The following is a 13,471-nucleotide window of genomic DNA, read 5'->3' on the forward strand; positions in this document are numbered from 1 at the left end:
AGGTGGTGGAAGCCTGAGGAAGGAATGGAGAAGAAACAAACGTGCGTTGGGTGCCCTCTGGGGTCAGGCACTGTGGTGATGCTGTCAACATTTGGTTTAATTCCTGCACCAGCCTGTGAGGTATTTACTTACTTAAACAGGTTCCACCAAGTCTACCAGCTTAAGGCCTATTTTTAATATTCAGCTTATTCTCTCACCAGCACCTCCCAGAGCAGCAGGAAGGCCATCATACATCTGTCTGTCGGTCTCTCTCCATCTTTGTTTCTGTTGTCATCTCTCCCTCCATTCCAGCAATCCCACTTCTGGGAACATAGAAGTGAAAGCAGAATCTCAAAGTTATTTGCACCCCTGTGTTCATAGCAGCATTATCCACAACAGCCAAATGGTGGAAACGACCCAAGTGCCCAGGGGCCAATGAATGGATCAGCAGACGAGGTCCGTCCACATAGAGGGATAGTCAGCCTTTAGAAGGAGGGAAATTCTGACACCTGCTGCAACACGAATGAACCCTGAGGACAGTATGCTCCGTGAGATAAACGAGTCACAGAAGAACAAATACTGTATGATCCCACTTAGACGAGGTGCCTAGAGCAAACAAATCCATGGGGACAGAAAGTAGGATGGTGGGGGCTGGGCGAGGGGGTGGGGAGTGAGTGCTTGATGGGGATAGAGCTTCAGTTTGGGAAGATGCAAAGTTCTGGAGATGGAGGGTGGGACGGTAGCATGATAATGTGAATGTACTTAATGCCACTGAGCTGTGACCTTAAAAAGGGGTAAGAAGGTAAGTTTCATGTTATTTGTATTTTTCCACAATTAAAACAACGACAGCAACAGTGGTGTCTGTGGGTGTGGAGTCTCTGCGGGCGTGGGCTTGCTGGGTAGTTCTGAGTGGTTCCGCGTGGTCTAGCCCCGGCGTTTTCCCTCACACCTTTATCTCCATGAGGGCAGGAACCCTGGTTATCTCAGAGTCCCCAGCCAGTATTTGTTGACTGACTAGCTGACTGGCTGCTTCTGCAGTGCAGTCCTGACCTGGGGGCCTCTGGGAGAGCCCAGACCCTGGGTGGCTGGACGGCTGGGCAGCGGAGGAGGCTAGGAGCCTGGGTGCAGCTCTGGAACCCAGGCCCCCTGCCAAGAAGGAAGCGCCAAACAATAGCCCCTAAGAGGCCTCCCCACAGCCAGCCGGATTTGCACCTCCATGGACACAAGCAGGCTTCCTCTGCAGGAAGTGATACCCGAGGGAGGGGAGGGAGGGCTTCCGCTGGAGCCAGCTGGAGAAGGGGCTGGGAAGGACAGGCAGCAGCGGGGAGTCTGGGATACCATCACCCCTGGGCCTGGGCACCAAAGGCCACCGTGGGTGGCGCGCTCCCCAGGCCTCTAAGGACCCGCCCGTCCTGCGTGAAGCGCCTACTCTTGAGCCTGGAGGTCAGGGTCAGGACATGAGGGTCGGGGGACGTGCTCTTGCGTCCCAGCCCTCCTTTCAGGGGCTGTGTGGCCAGAGCCCTGGCCGCACGTTCCCTCCCATCTCAAGGCGATCGCTGTGCACTTGAGATCCCAAAGCACCCAGACCCAGGCCTACCCTCATGTACCTCATCGCTCTCCGGGGAAAACAGACAAAAATAAGCAGAGACATAAAAAGAAATGGCCGTGAATCCCTAGGGGGGTGGTGGACGGTGGTGACTACTCCCCCCTCCTGCCCATGCTCTGAATCAATTAAGAGCCCGGAAATGAGAAGCTGTTGAAGGAGTTCTGACTCAGGACCAGATGGGCCCTTGCTCTGTCCCCTGCGTTCCAGGTAACCACCCAGGAAGGAACCAGGCAGCTGTGGGCAAGGGTGGGCCCCTCTCCCAGCTCCCAGCCCCCAGCCCCGGAGGAGACCCCCATCCCAGGGCCACGGGCAGGCTGGGCCAGAAGGGAAGACGGCTGTGGACTCGGGGTCCCGCTGCCCAGGGGGAGGGGGGCGGAGTCGCTTGGCCTCCACGGAACCCTGAGGAGGGGCAGAGGCTGCCTAGGTAACAGGTGTGAGGAAGGAGCCAAGGGGATGGGGGGCTGGATCCGGACGGGGGCCAGGGCGGGAGGCGGTGGCCACTCAGCTGGCGGCTAGGCAGCAGGGTCCGCTGGGGCTGGGGACGGGTGCACAGACGGGGGCCGAGGTGCCTCGCTGAGGTCGAGGCAGCAGAGGGGAGACAAGCCCCGGCTCACGAGACCCTAGTGATCCTGTGGCCCTTGCCGGAGGTTCGGGCAATGGTGCCCTCCGGCCACCCTTCACTGCCATTTGGGGGGTCCTCCCAAGAGGGTGCTCAGCAGGTGGCCATCACCCTCGGCCTGGAGCAAGAAAAGGGGGAGGGGCCAGGAAGAGGAGCCCACCCAAGGGCAGGGGAGCAAGGAGGAGAGGAGGGAGGGCCCCGGAGATGAGCCCAGGAAGTTACAAAGGAAGCGGGGATGGTGTGGGAGAGCGGCGGAGCTCCAGCACAGCTGCTACTGCACTGCGCCCCACCACCAGGAGCTCGCTTTCTTGCTGTGCAGAGAGGCAGGCGTGGCGAGAGATGGGCAGCCCTGCGGGGCGGGGCAGGCAACCGAGTGCTTGGTGGGCGCTGGGGAGGAGGGCTGCTGCTGGGGGGAGGGGGAGATTGAACCCCTCACTCTGCCCCTGCAGATGCAGGGCAGCCCTTCTGCTTCTCTGCCTCACTTCTCCTGCCCCTGCCCCCTCCCCCTCCGCGAGGCTGGGTCAGATCACTGCCCCCACGTGTAGTGGGCTGAACTGTGTCCTACCCAAAGATATGCTCAAGTCCCAACGCCCAGACCCTGTGAACGTGACTTCATTTGGAAAAAGCCTTTGCAGATGTAAGTTAAGGATCACGAGATGGGATTGTGCTGGATTTGGGGTGAGACTTAGATCCAGCGATAGGTGTCCCTGCGGGAAGAGGGAAGACACAGAAGGAAGAAGGCCTGTGAAGACGGGCAGAGACGGGAGTGACGCAGGCCAGGAGCCCACCCCAGAGCCCGAGGGCGGCTGCCCACAGTTGGTCTCGGATTCCGGCTTCCAGGTCTGCGGGGGAACACACTCCTGCCCTCTGAGCCCCCAGTTCATAGTAGTTTGTTGTGGCAGCTTTGGAATTGGATACCCCATGGACACCAAAGCCCACTCCTGGGGCTTCCCTGGTGGCGCAGTGGTTGAGAGTCCGCCTGCCGATGCAGGGGACGCGGGTTCGTGCCCCGGTCCGGGAAGACCCCACATGCTGTGGAGCGGCTGGGCCTGTGAGCCATGGCCATTGAGCCTGCGTGTCCAGAGCCTGTGCTCTGCAACGGGAGAGGCCCTCATACAGCAAAAAAAAAAAAAAAAAAGAAGCTCACTCCTGGGTCACCTGCCTGCAAGCAAGTGACAGAACACAGGTGGCCTTGACCCTGCTTCCAGCTCCCTTCCCTGCACGTCCTACCTCTGGGAAAATCACCAGGAGCCTGGTGGCCAGGGGACAGGGTTGGGAAAGTAGGAGGGGAGGCTGACAGAAGCTGGGTGGAGGCTGACACAGCTGCAGCTGAGTGAGCTGCCAGCTGGGACCAGCGCTTCCCTGGCCTCCTTAGACCTGCCGGTCTAAGGAGGGGAAGTAATCGCGGTGAAAGTGCTGTCTGCGGTCAGCGGCCTGAGCAAGAGGAAGTGGGGAGATGACCCGGGCCTTGCAGCCCTCGGGGCGTGTCTCCCTGCACCTAAACCCACAACTATGCTTCTCCCAGGAGAACTCCCGGCAGAGGGGAACTTGCCACATTGCCAGTGAAGCTTACCCTCCAGGGTCCCTCACTTCCAAAGACCCCTCTAAAGCCCTGTACCTGTTTCTGTATTCTTTTTGTCCAAAGGGACCCCCCTCTGCCCAGACTGTAAAAGCATCGGGTCCCAAACACCCTAGCTGCCTCCTTGCTGACACCTGGGCACAGCACAGAATGCACAGCTAGCAGTGTGGACACTTCCCTGGGTTTTCTGTCATCTGACCACCCAGCCAGCCAGGCCTCCGTGCCTTCAACCAAGCTGGATTACTGAGTCCCTGCCTTGGATATAATCCCTGCTCTCAATGCTCATGCTTAGAGGCAGGTGGGGAGAGGATACAGAGAAAAATTAGAAGCAATTAAACCGGCTGCAGCATGATGAGCGTGAAGAAAGTGATGGGCAGAGAGGAGAAATCGTGGAGGGAATGGTTGTTCTACCTGGAAGTCATGACGGTCCCACTGAGGAGACGACCTCCAATCTGGGTTTTTAAGGATGAGTAGGAGTTCACCAGCTGACAAGGGAGAGGGCAGCTTAGGCAGAGGGAACTGCATGGGCAAAGGCGTGGGACAGCCCCAGGCCCTTGGGCACCAGTGTGTGTGACTTAGCCTGCCTGGCCCACAGGTGCTGTGGGATGAAAAGAGAGAGGGAAGGGCCAGGGCTGAGCAAGGAGGCCTGGGGTAGGGAGAGGAATCAGGTATGAGGGCCCCCAGGGAATGTGTTGGTTTCCTGTGGCTGCCATAGTAAAGTAACCCAAACAAGGCTTAAAAGGAGAGAAATTTCCTCCCTCTGAAGGCTCTAGGGGACGGTGTTTCCAGGCCTCTCCCGGCTTCTGGCTGTCGCAGCCATGCGGCCCCTGGGTCCCTTGCTTTGCAGCCGCATCCCTCCAGTTGCTGCCTCTGTTGTCACGTGACCTTCTCCCTGTGTGTCTCTGTGACCCTCCTCTTCTTCTTACAAGGACACCAGTCATCGTAGAGAAGTTACTAATCAGGTAACTTGATTACATCTGCAAAGACACTACACTATCTCCAAATACAGTCACATTCACAGGTACCTGGGGTTAGGGCTTCAACAAATCTTTCAACAGCCAGAAACTGTCCCCTCAAAGCCTAGGGGTTTAGGCAGCAGGGGAGAGAAAACAATCCTTCCTGGGTTGTCTCCCTCTGTCCTGCTTCCAGCAAGTTCTGAGTTCCTAGTTTGGACCTTTAACTCCTGTGCTTTGACTTGGCCATGGGCTCATGGCTACTGGGTCCCAGTTCCCCCAGGAGGCTCTGGTTGGCTGCCCCACCCACTCTTGGCACCCAGAGGTGACCCTCAGCAGACCCGCTTCCAGCTTCACATTCAAGACCCTTCCCCACCCCAGGCCCTGGTCTGTGTCTGGCCCGGGTGGGGTGGCCCGGGTGGGATATCTGGACATGACCAGGCCCTTGGGCTCCAACTTCAGGGTCATTCTCAATCCCCTGCTCCAAACCTTGATATCTAATCAGTTTCCAGGTGCTGCAGATGGGGCCTCCGAGGAGCTTCTCACGTCTGGGTGGCCTCTGCTCTGGGGCCATGTTTCCCAGCGGTTGGGGTCACAGTGCACTCACAGGTCACACACAGGAGTGGGGTTCTCTTTCCAATGTTCTCTCACCCATTTTGCCCAAGAAGCTGATTGAGCCCCAGGAGCCGGCACCTTCCCCCAACTTTGTCTCATCTTGCTCTGGCAGCTGGAGCAGGGCTCAGGCTTGGAGAAAGGTGAAGGGGAGACCCCCGAGTAGGTCCTGAGCTGGGCCTTGGGCTCCCGGAGAGCCACGTGTGAAAGGACAGGTGACATGATGCAGAGCAAACAGCTGCTGCTGGGAATTATGCCATTAGCACCGTCCAGCAACTCCCATCCCCAGAATGCTCTCTCCAAACCTTACAGCATGCAGTCTAAGGGTCTGCTAGACTGGACTTCAACATTCCAAGACGGCTAGACGCCCCCGTCCACTACAGGGTCCCCCACAGCACGTGGTATAAGAGGCCCTCGAAACACACCCGAGAGAACTTCCGATGGGCGTTTGCACCAGTGCATCAGTCAGGCTGCCTTGACCCCACAGTGAAGGTCAAGAGTTCACACTCTGGAGCAGGTGGACCTGCCCCAGTTCCTTCTCACCTTCCTGCCAGCTGGATGAGCCGGGGATTTAACATGTCTCGGCACCTTTTCTCATCTTTAAAGAGAAAATAATTGTGGTACCTCCTCCTAAGTTTGTTGCAAAGAGTAAGTGAAATAATACACGTGAGGGGCTTAGCAGAGTTCCCAGCACATGTTACTTATTCTGTAGGAAAACTACTATTGTTGCTAGAACGAAGGGCAGGCCTGTGGAAACCCGAGCCCCAGAAGGTTGAATGTACTGGGGCCTTTGATTCAAATATACACAGATTTTTGCCTCCATGGAAAGTAGACGAAAGTCGAAGATGGATGGGCTTGGAAATGGAAGCATGGAGATAAACTAACTGGACCAATTTTTTATATGGATAATCCCTCCCCTTGTGGATGATCCAAATTTCCCATCAGTAAAACCTACCTTGCCCCTTAGTGCAAATCTCGCCCCTGTTGCTTCCTTTTCTCAGTCACATTGGGACAGTAAATGCACACTTTCAAGGGATTTCACGTGCGCCCACTGTTTATTCTTATGCCACTCAAATGTCACCTCTGCTACGTGCAGAAGTTCCCTGGATGTGAGCACTTAGATCGGGCAACATTTGGAGGGTTTGGCCTCACAGATGGTCTGCTCTCTGGGTTGGCAAATTCCAGCCTGGCTTCACGAAGTTGCCGTTGCCATGGCGTCTGTGTGTGGGCAGGAGACAATCGTGCATCTCCTCAGCTTCTGGAACACTCACCCGGAGCCTTGGAATCAGGTGGTGGGAAGTCTGTGTGCAGAGAGAAAAAAGGAGGCAAGGAGTGTGGGAGGGAGTCGATCTGGGCGACTGCACCAGTGTTAACAGAGCTGAGGAAGGGGGGCGATGCCTAGGCTGCCGATGAACCAGAAGAGATGGATGGAGGCGGAGGGCGCATTGGGCAGGGGTGGCTGCAAGGCATGCTGGGACCCCAGCCACACAGGCCGGTGGGGCAGGGAATCAGATGGAGCGCCTTTTCTCCCACCTCCTGCGATTCTCTGCTGCCCCTCCTTTGATAGCCACTTCCTACCACTGTCTCGAAGTCACTGTAAATGTAGCCCAGGGGTTAAATACTGCTGATTTAACACGTGCCTTTAATAAAGAAATGAATAAATATTTAACGAGCTGACTGCAATGCTCTCTTCCCCAAGTTTTACGTGGCTGGCTCATTCTCAATAGTCTGGGTTTTGCTCAAAAGAGTTATCATTTGAGAGAGACCCTTCCTGACCCCCTATCTACCCCTGCCAGAGTCCTTTGCCATTACAGGGCCCTGTTGTGTTTTCTTATAGCACTTTGTAGTGTCTGAAACCATCTACATAAGCTCCAGTAGTGCCTATGTAACGTGTGTGTAGGTCTCCATAACTAGGTCATCGTAGGCACTAATAATATTGGATAAATAAAGTAGTGAATTGGTATGTTCTGGGATACGGTAGGGTTTCAGAGAAGGTCCATTGGAGAGAGATTTATTTACTGCCACGCAACCCTGAGAGAGTCACCTAGCCTGACTTCCTAGTCTGTAAAATGGGGCTAGTGTAATTATTCAGAGCGTCCACGGAGGTCCCTGCACGGCGCATGCGCACCCAGCGACCCCTCACCTTGTCTGGAGGGAGCAGGGCTCCAGCACTGCTCAACCCCAGGGATACCACTCACACTCCCGGGGGTGGAGGGTGGTCTGGAGCCAAAGGCATGAGCGAGGAGGGAGTTGGTGGTCACCGGGGGGAGCAGGGATGGCCTTGTCTGTCGGGAAGGAGCTGGGGGGCCTGTCAGGGCGAGGTCTGCCCCATGGTCTCCCGGCCCTCCCTCCTGGCCTGGTCTGCTCATGGGGTGCCTCAGGTTGCCAGGACCAGGGCCTTAACTCTGACTGCCGAGGGACTGGGACCAGGATGGGCCACGGGAAAGCCAGGAGGCTGAGGCAAGGACAGAACCTTTGGCCTTTGGGCCTGGCTTCTCCAGAACTGTCTCCCCACCATGGGCAGCAGGCGTTCCCTTGATCCCCTGCCCCCTCAGGGGCACTCAGGGTCCCTCTGTCTCCCCCCAGGGCTCCTGCTGCCATCATCCAGCTCAGCTTTGACATTCTCCCGCCGGGTTTCCTACACCTGTCGCTGACTCACGGCTTGTCTCCCTCATCCTCCTGCCCCTCTTGCCTCAGCGCTGCTTGTGTGGAGCCTTTCAACTCTGCTCCCACCACCAACGCCAGCACGGTCTCCGTACCTCCAGCCCAAATTCCTGGGACAGACCAGCTGGCCAACTGGCCTGTTTGGGCAGCTCTAGGTACAGCCAGGCTGGCAGCATGGCCGGCCCACAGGCTTGTTCCTGAGCATGAGCTTCCCACCTGCCCTGTTCCCGCCAGCTGGGGCTTTGACAGGCACCTGCGACAGTTTCCCTCGGGGACAGGGAAGGGTGTACAGGCACCATGATGGACGTGTCTGTATGTCCCCTCTACTTGCCTGACGCCCCAGTCCACACCTCACTCCCCCACAGTGCCCTCACATTCCCCACCTCCGCACCTTTGCTCATGGGCTGCCTTCTGCCCAGAATGCTCCCCACTCAGCTCAGAGGCCACCTCCTCCATGGGGTCCTCCCAGATCACCACTGCCAGACGTCACCTCTCCCTTCTTGGACCACTAAATCCCTTTGTCCCACTTTTTTTTTTTTTTTTTTTTTTTTGCGGTACGTGGGCCTCTCACTGTTGTGGCCTCTCCCGTTGCGGAGCACAGGCTCTGGACGCGCAGACTCAGCGGCCATGGCTCACGGCCCAGCCGTTCCGCGGCATGTGGGATCCTCCCGGACCAGGGCAGGAACCCGTGTCCCCTGCATCGGCAGGCGGACTCTCAACCACTGCGCCACCAGGGAAGCCCTGTATACATATTTTAAAACACCTATTTATGACTGCACTGATCTATCAGTTCTCAACTGTATCGATCATTCATTCATCACCCTCCCCCTCCCCTCCTCTGGGCTTCCCCCATGGGAAGAAATGTTTCCTATAAGAAAGGAAGGTTTTTTTCCCCTGGAACATCTGCATTACTCCATCCCTCAACGGACGTCTTTTGAGATATTTTTATAATAAAACAAAGCATGATTCTCTTACGCAATACCATTCACATATTTGTCAGGAAACGTTATGAAACTTCAAGGAAATGTCTTGCTTCAATAAAGCCACTTTGGCCTCTGCTCTTGGCTGCCCAATAAAGTTTGAGAAATGACCAGAAAGATAAAATCCAAACGTCTGTGGCTCCTGTGCAAGGCTGTTCAGTCTGGCCCGGTCCTCCTCCACCCCGTCGGCGGCTCATCCCTGCCATGAAGCCTCATTTCTTGTCCTGCCCAGTGCCCCATTCCCTGAATGCCAGGACGGCGCCAAGCGTAGGAATCTTAGCACAAGTTCCTCCAGGCTAGAGAGCACCTTTCTCAGCCCGTCGTGGCCCTGCTCTTCCTGGAAGATTTAAGGCAATCGGCACATCCTCTGGGAGACGTCCTTCTGCGCATGGAGATCGGTGGATGGTGGCTCCGAGCAGAGGCTGAGAATTTTGTGGGATGAGTTCCCTGGTCTTCAGGCCAGGCTCTTGCCCCGCTGAGCGGCAAAGGGGCCGGGCGAGGCTCGCCTCCTGCTGGGGACAGCGCAGAGCAGCCTTTAAGGTCGCAGCTCCTCTGTGTGGCCCCAGCCAAACGAAAATGTGGTGTTCCAGCCCGAGGCGGGAAGCCTCTCTCCCCTTCCCATGGGCCATCACCCCAACCCCACAGGATGTACCCTCAGCACTGGGACACATCTGGTACTTGGATCAGAGGGGCACGCTGTGGTACTGCCAGCTGAGGGCAGGGACAGCCACCACCAGGCCCCACCCTCGGGGGGTGGAGGGCAGCGGCCATCCCAGGGAGGGGGCAGGAAGGATGAGGCTGGAAGGGGCCCAGGGCACTCAGAGGCAGTGGGGCTGTGAGGTAACAGGGGGTGGGGCCATGTGTGAGCCGAGGCTCCAGGCCCCTCCCCTCGAGCGTGCTTCTTTTCCCTGGACTTCACTTACAAAACACAGATTCAAAGGTAAAATTATTAAGGGTTTCAAGATGGTGACCGAAGAGCTTCAAACCCCAGCCCTAGGTCCCCCCTCTGAGCCTGGGGCCCTCTGGAACTCTGCCGGCCACACGCCCAGGAAGCCAGCCCTCAGCCAGCCTTCTGCCCAGACAGGGTGGGCCTGGGCCTGGCTGCCTGCCTCCTCCAACTCACGGATGTGGCCCTGCCCATCCGTCAGGGTGGCAGCTGCAGGCCAGCGGCCAGTCCCCAGAGACTCTCACTACGGCCTCAGTGAGGGCTCGTCCAGCACACTCTGGGCCGTCACCCTTTCCTTGGGCCACCCTGGCTCCAGGGGAACCATGGTCTGAGGCCCTGTTGGAAATACTCCTCCTATGCCCCACCCGGTCTGACCGGATTCCATCCCACCCATCTCGAACCAGCCCCTCTGGGCCGCACCCTCCAGGTCTGAAGGAACATCGTGAGGCCACAGTGACGGCCAGTGTTGACCTAGAGCTGCGATCCCACTCCAGCGGGCCCTTGGGCCCAGACGGAGAAACTGGGGTTGGAGATTCCAGGTCACAAAGCCAGGGTGTGGCGGAGCTGGCCAGCCTGCGCAGCTCTGCCCTCCAGGCCCATCCCCCTTCCTGGTGGGCGAGGCCACAGCACAGCTTCCTTCTTGCTGCAGAGGCTGCTGCCATTCCCCACCCCCCAACCCCACCATATGCATCCTTTTGCTAAATTTAGATTAATTATTCAAGAGGAAAGGGAGCACGTGCTTCTGAATAGCTAATCTGTCTCCATGTGCATTAGGACTTCTGATGTGATTGGGATAGAATAGGAAAATTATACAGGTAGTTGTAGAAGTCCCAGTAGGGGATTATAGGTAGAGAGGGAAACCTAGGAAACTTTGGGAGACCACTGTTAAGTTAATGATTGCTCAAGAAAGCTATCGGAACATCGTGGAGTGAAGAAGCCTTGCTTCACTATAAAGCCATAAATGAAAGCACGAGATATGCCCCAGGTCATTAAGTGAAAGAAAAATATTACCACTCTTCTACTACTTTGAATAAGCGCTATGACGGTCCTAGTTTGACCTCATAGGGTCAGACACTCCCTTGCCCAAAAGAAAGGAGGAGCTAGTGATATAAGCCCTATGTCTACTCGAAGAAGGCGGTTCTTTTCCCCTTCCCCCACTTTCCTTTGATTATAAAATTGTAGCCCACTTAATCCTGGAGCAGAGCCCCCTCACCTGCCCGCTTGCATCTCTCACAAGCATCTTACGTTAATAAATCTACTTCTTGCCTATTACTTTTCCTCTCACTGAATTCCTTCTGCACTGAGAAACAAAAGACCTGAGCCTTGGTGAGTCCAGACACCAGCTGAGTGATGCGAATTAAAAGACCGTGGGTTTGAGTCCCAGTCCGGTTTTTGGCCGGGTTCAAGTCCCGGCCATATGGGTTCAAGTCCCAAACTGAGGTGCACGTTTTCAGATGTGCCTACCTTCAAGGTCGACCGCGGTCCCAGGGCCGCTGGCTCACACTGCCTGCCTGCCTTTGGTTTGTAGCGACATTTTTCCCCTTCCTCTTTTGGTGTGTTTCCATGTGTTTATTAGATTTGTTCGCAGTGGCTCATGTATTTTGATGTCCGGTTAGTAATTTCCACCTCCAGGCATGCAGACCGGGGTGGGTGGGGGTTGGGGGGTTGGGGGCACCACCTCCACGCGCTCCTGTGACCCCTTTCAGGCCCCACCCGTCTCCTGCTCAGTTACCCTGATGGGCGCTGATGGCAGCGTCTGCTGGACCCAAAGCTCCAGGAAGCACGTGTTCCTTATCTATTTCCTCCCAGCCTCTGCTTTGTCTTAAAATAGGGATAAAGACTAATATATTTTACAGGTCAAAATTCTTGGTGGAGTGAATGAATGTGACAGAAGCCATTGACAGAAGCTACAAATAAGGCAGCAGCGGTGAGGAGCGGGGACTCGGGAGCTGGGCCGCCTGAGTTCAACCCTGGCTTGGCCACTCATTTAGCTCTGGGCCTTGCGGCCAGCTGCCCTCTCTGGCCCTCAGTGTCCGCGTGGGGGTAAAATGGGGGTAATAGTATTCAACAGTAACTACCTCATTGGGCTGTTACGGGGTGTAAATAGGTTAAGATTGGTAAGGTGTTTAGAATAGGGCCTGGCACATGTCAATGCTACCCAAGTATTTGCTAAATCAGTGACACCTTCCTCTTTCCCTCCTGAGTTCAAGACCAAATGAGAGGGACTTCCCTGGTGGCGCAGTGGTTAAGAACCCGCCTGCCAAGGCAGGGGACACGGGTTCGAGCCCTGGTCTGGGAAGATCCCACATGCTGCGGAGCAACTAAGCCCGTGAGCCACAACTGCTGAGCCTGTGCTCTGGAGCCCGCGAGCCACAACTACTGAAGCCCGCGTGCCTAGAACCCGTGCTCCGCAACAAGAGAAGCCACCGCAGTGAGAAGCCTGCGCACCGCAATGGAGAGTAGCCCCCGCTCTCCGCAACTACAGAAAGTCCGCAGGCGGCAACAAAGACCCAACGCAGCCAAAAATAAATGAATAAATAAATAAATTTAAATTGAAAAAAAAAACCCAAATGAGAAAGACACTGGGGTTTCAAATAGCAGCTTTATTGTAAATAAGGCTGAACTTGAGCAGAAGGCTTGACTCACAGCCGCCGTCATATACCCCAGTACGGATTACACTTGGCCCCCGCTCCAGGTTTGCCAGGGCCTGTCCTGTAACCCTGAGTCCACTCCTCAACCAAAGCTGTGACCAGAGGGCAGGGTGGGCCAGGCAGAGAAGGAGCGTGGGAACCGAGGCTGCTCAGTGCCAATTCCCAGTCTCCTCGCTCCCCATTCAATGAGAAAGGCTGCATAGAGGCCAGAGTTGCCTTGCCCCTTCTTTCAAATGCCCGATGGAGGGTGTGGGGGGCAGGAGGGGGATGGTGGGGTGTTTTCCCATCTACCAAGGACCACTCCCAGCTGTCATTTATCAAACACCTACTGTGCACCTTGTACGTGTTTCATTGCTCCCTCCTCACAATCATCTTACAAGAAAGTGTCACTAATTTTTCAGATAAAGCAACTGGGACTCAGAAACCTTAGGTGACCTGTCCAAGGTCACACAGTCAGGAAGCAGCGGAGTCGAGATGCATGCACTCTTTCCCCTTTGCCACGCTGACTCTGGCTCCACCTGGACAGTTGTAAAGGGCTGCTTGGCTGTGGTTCTGGGAGGAGGCCGCTGGCTTCGGAACCTGGCACCCGGCACCCAGCAGCGAGGACTGGGCCTTTCCTCTGGGAGAATATGCTTTGGCACTGGTGCTCTGTGGGGCATGATGTGATGTGATGGTGTGATGGGGGTGATGGTGTTTATCTGCTGCCGCCCTACCTTAGGTGTGTCTGGGCACAGACTGGGGAGGGGCGTCCTTGTGGGGCCCTGCTGGGCTCCTGAGAGGCACAGCCCCCACGCTGAGCCCAACCAGGCTGAGTCCCAGGAGCCGTCTGCCTTGGAGACCTGGACACAGAGTGACTGTCACTGTCCTATGGAAGCAGGAGGA

Source organism: Pseudorca crassidens, chromosome 17, assembly GCF_039906515.1.
Source record: "Pseudorca crassidens isolate mPseCra1 chromosome 17, mPseCra1.hap1, whole genome shotgun sequence".
In the NCBI taxonomy this organism is placed as follows: domain Eukaryota; kingdom Metazoa; phylum Chordata; class Mammalia; order Artiodactyla; family Delphinidae; genus Pseudorca; species Pseudorca crassidens.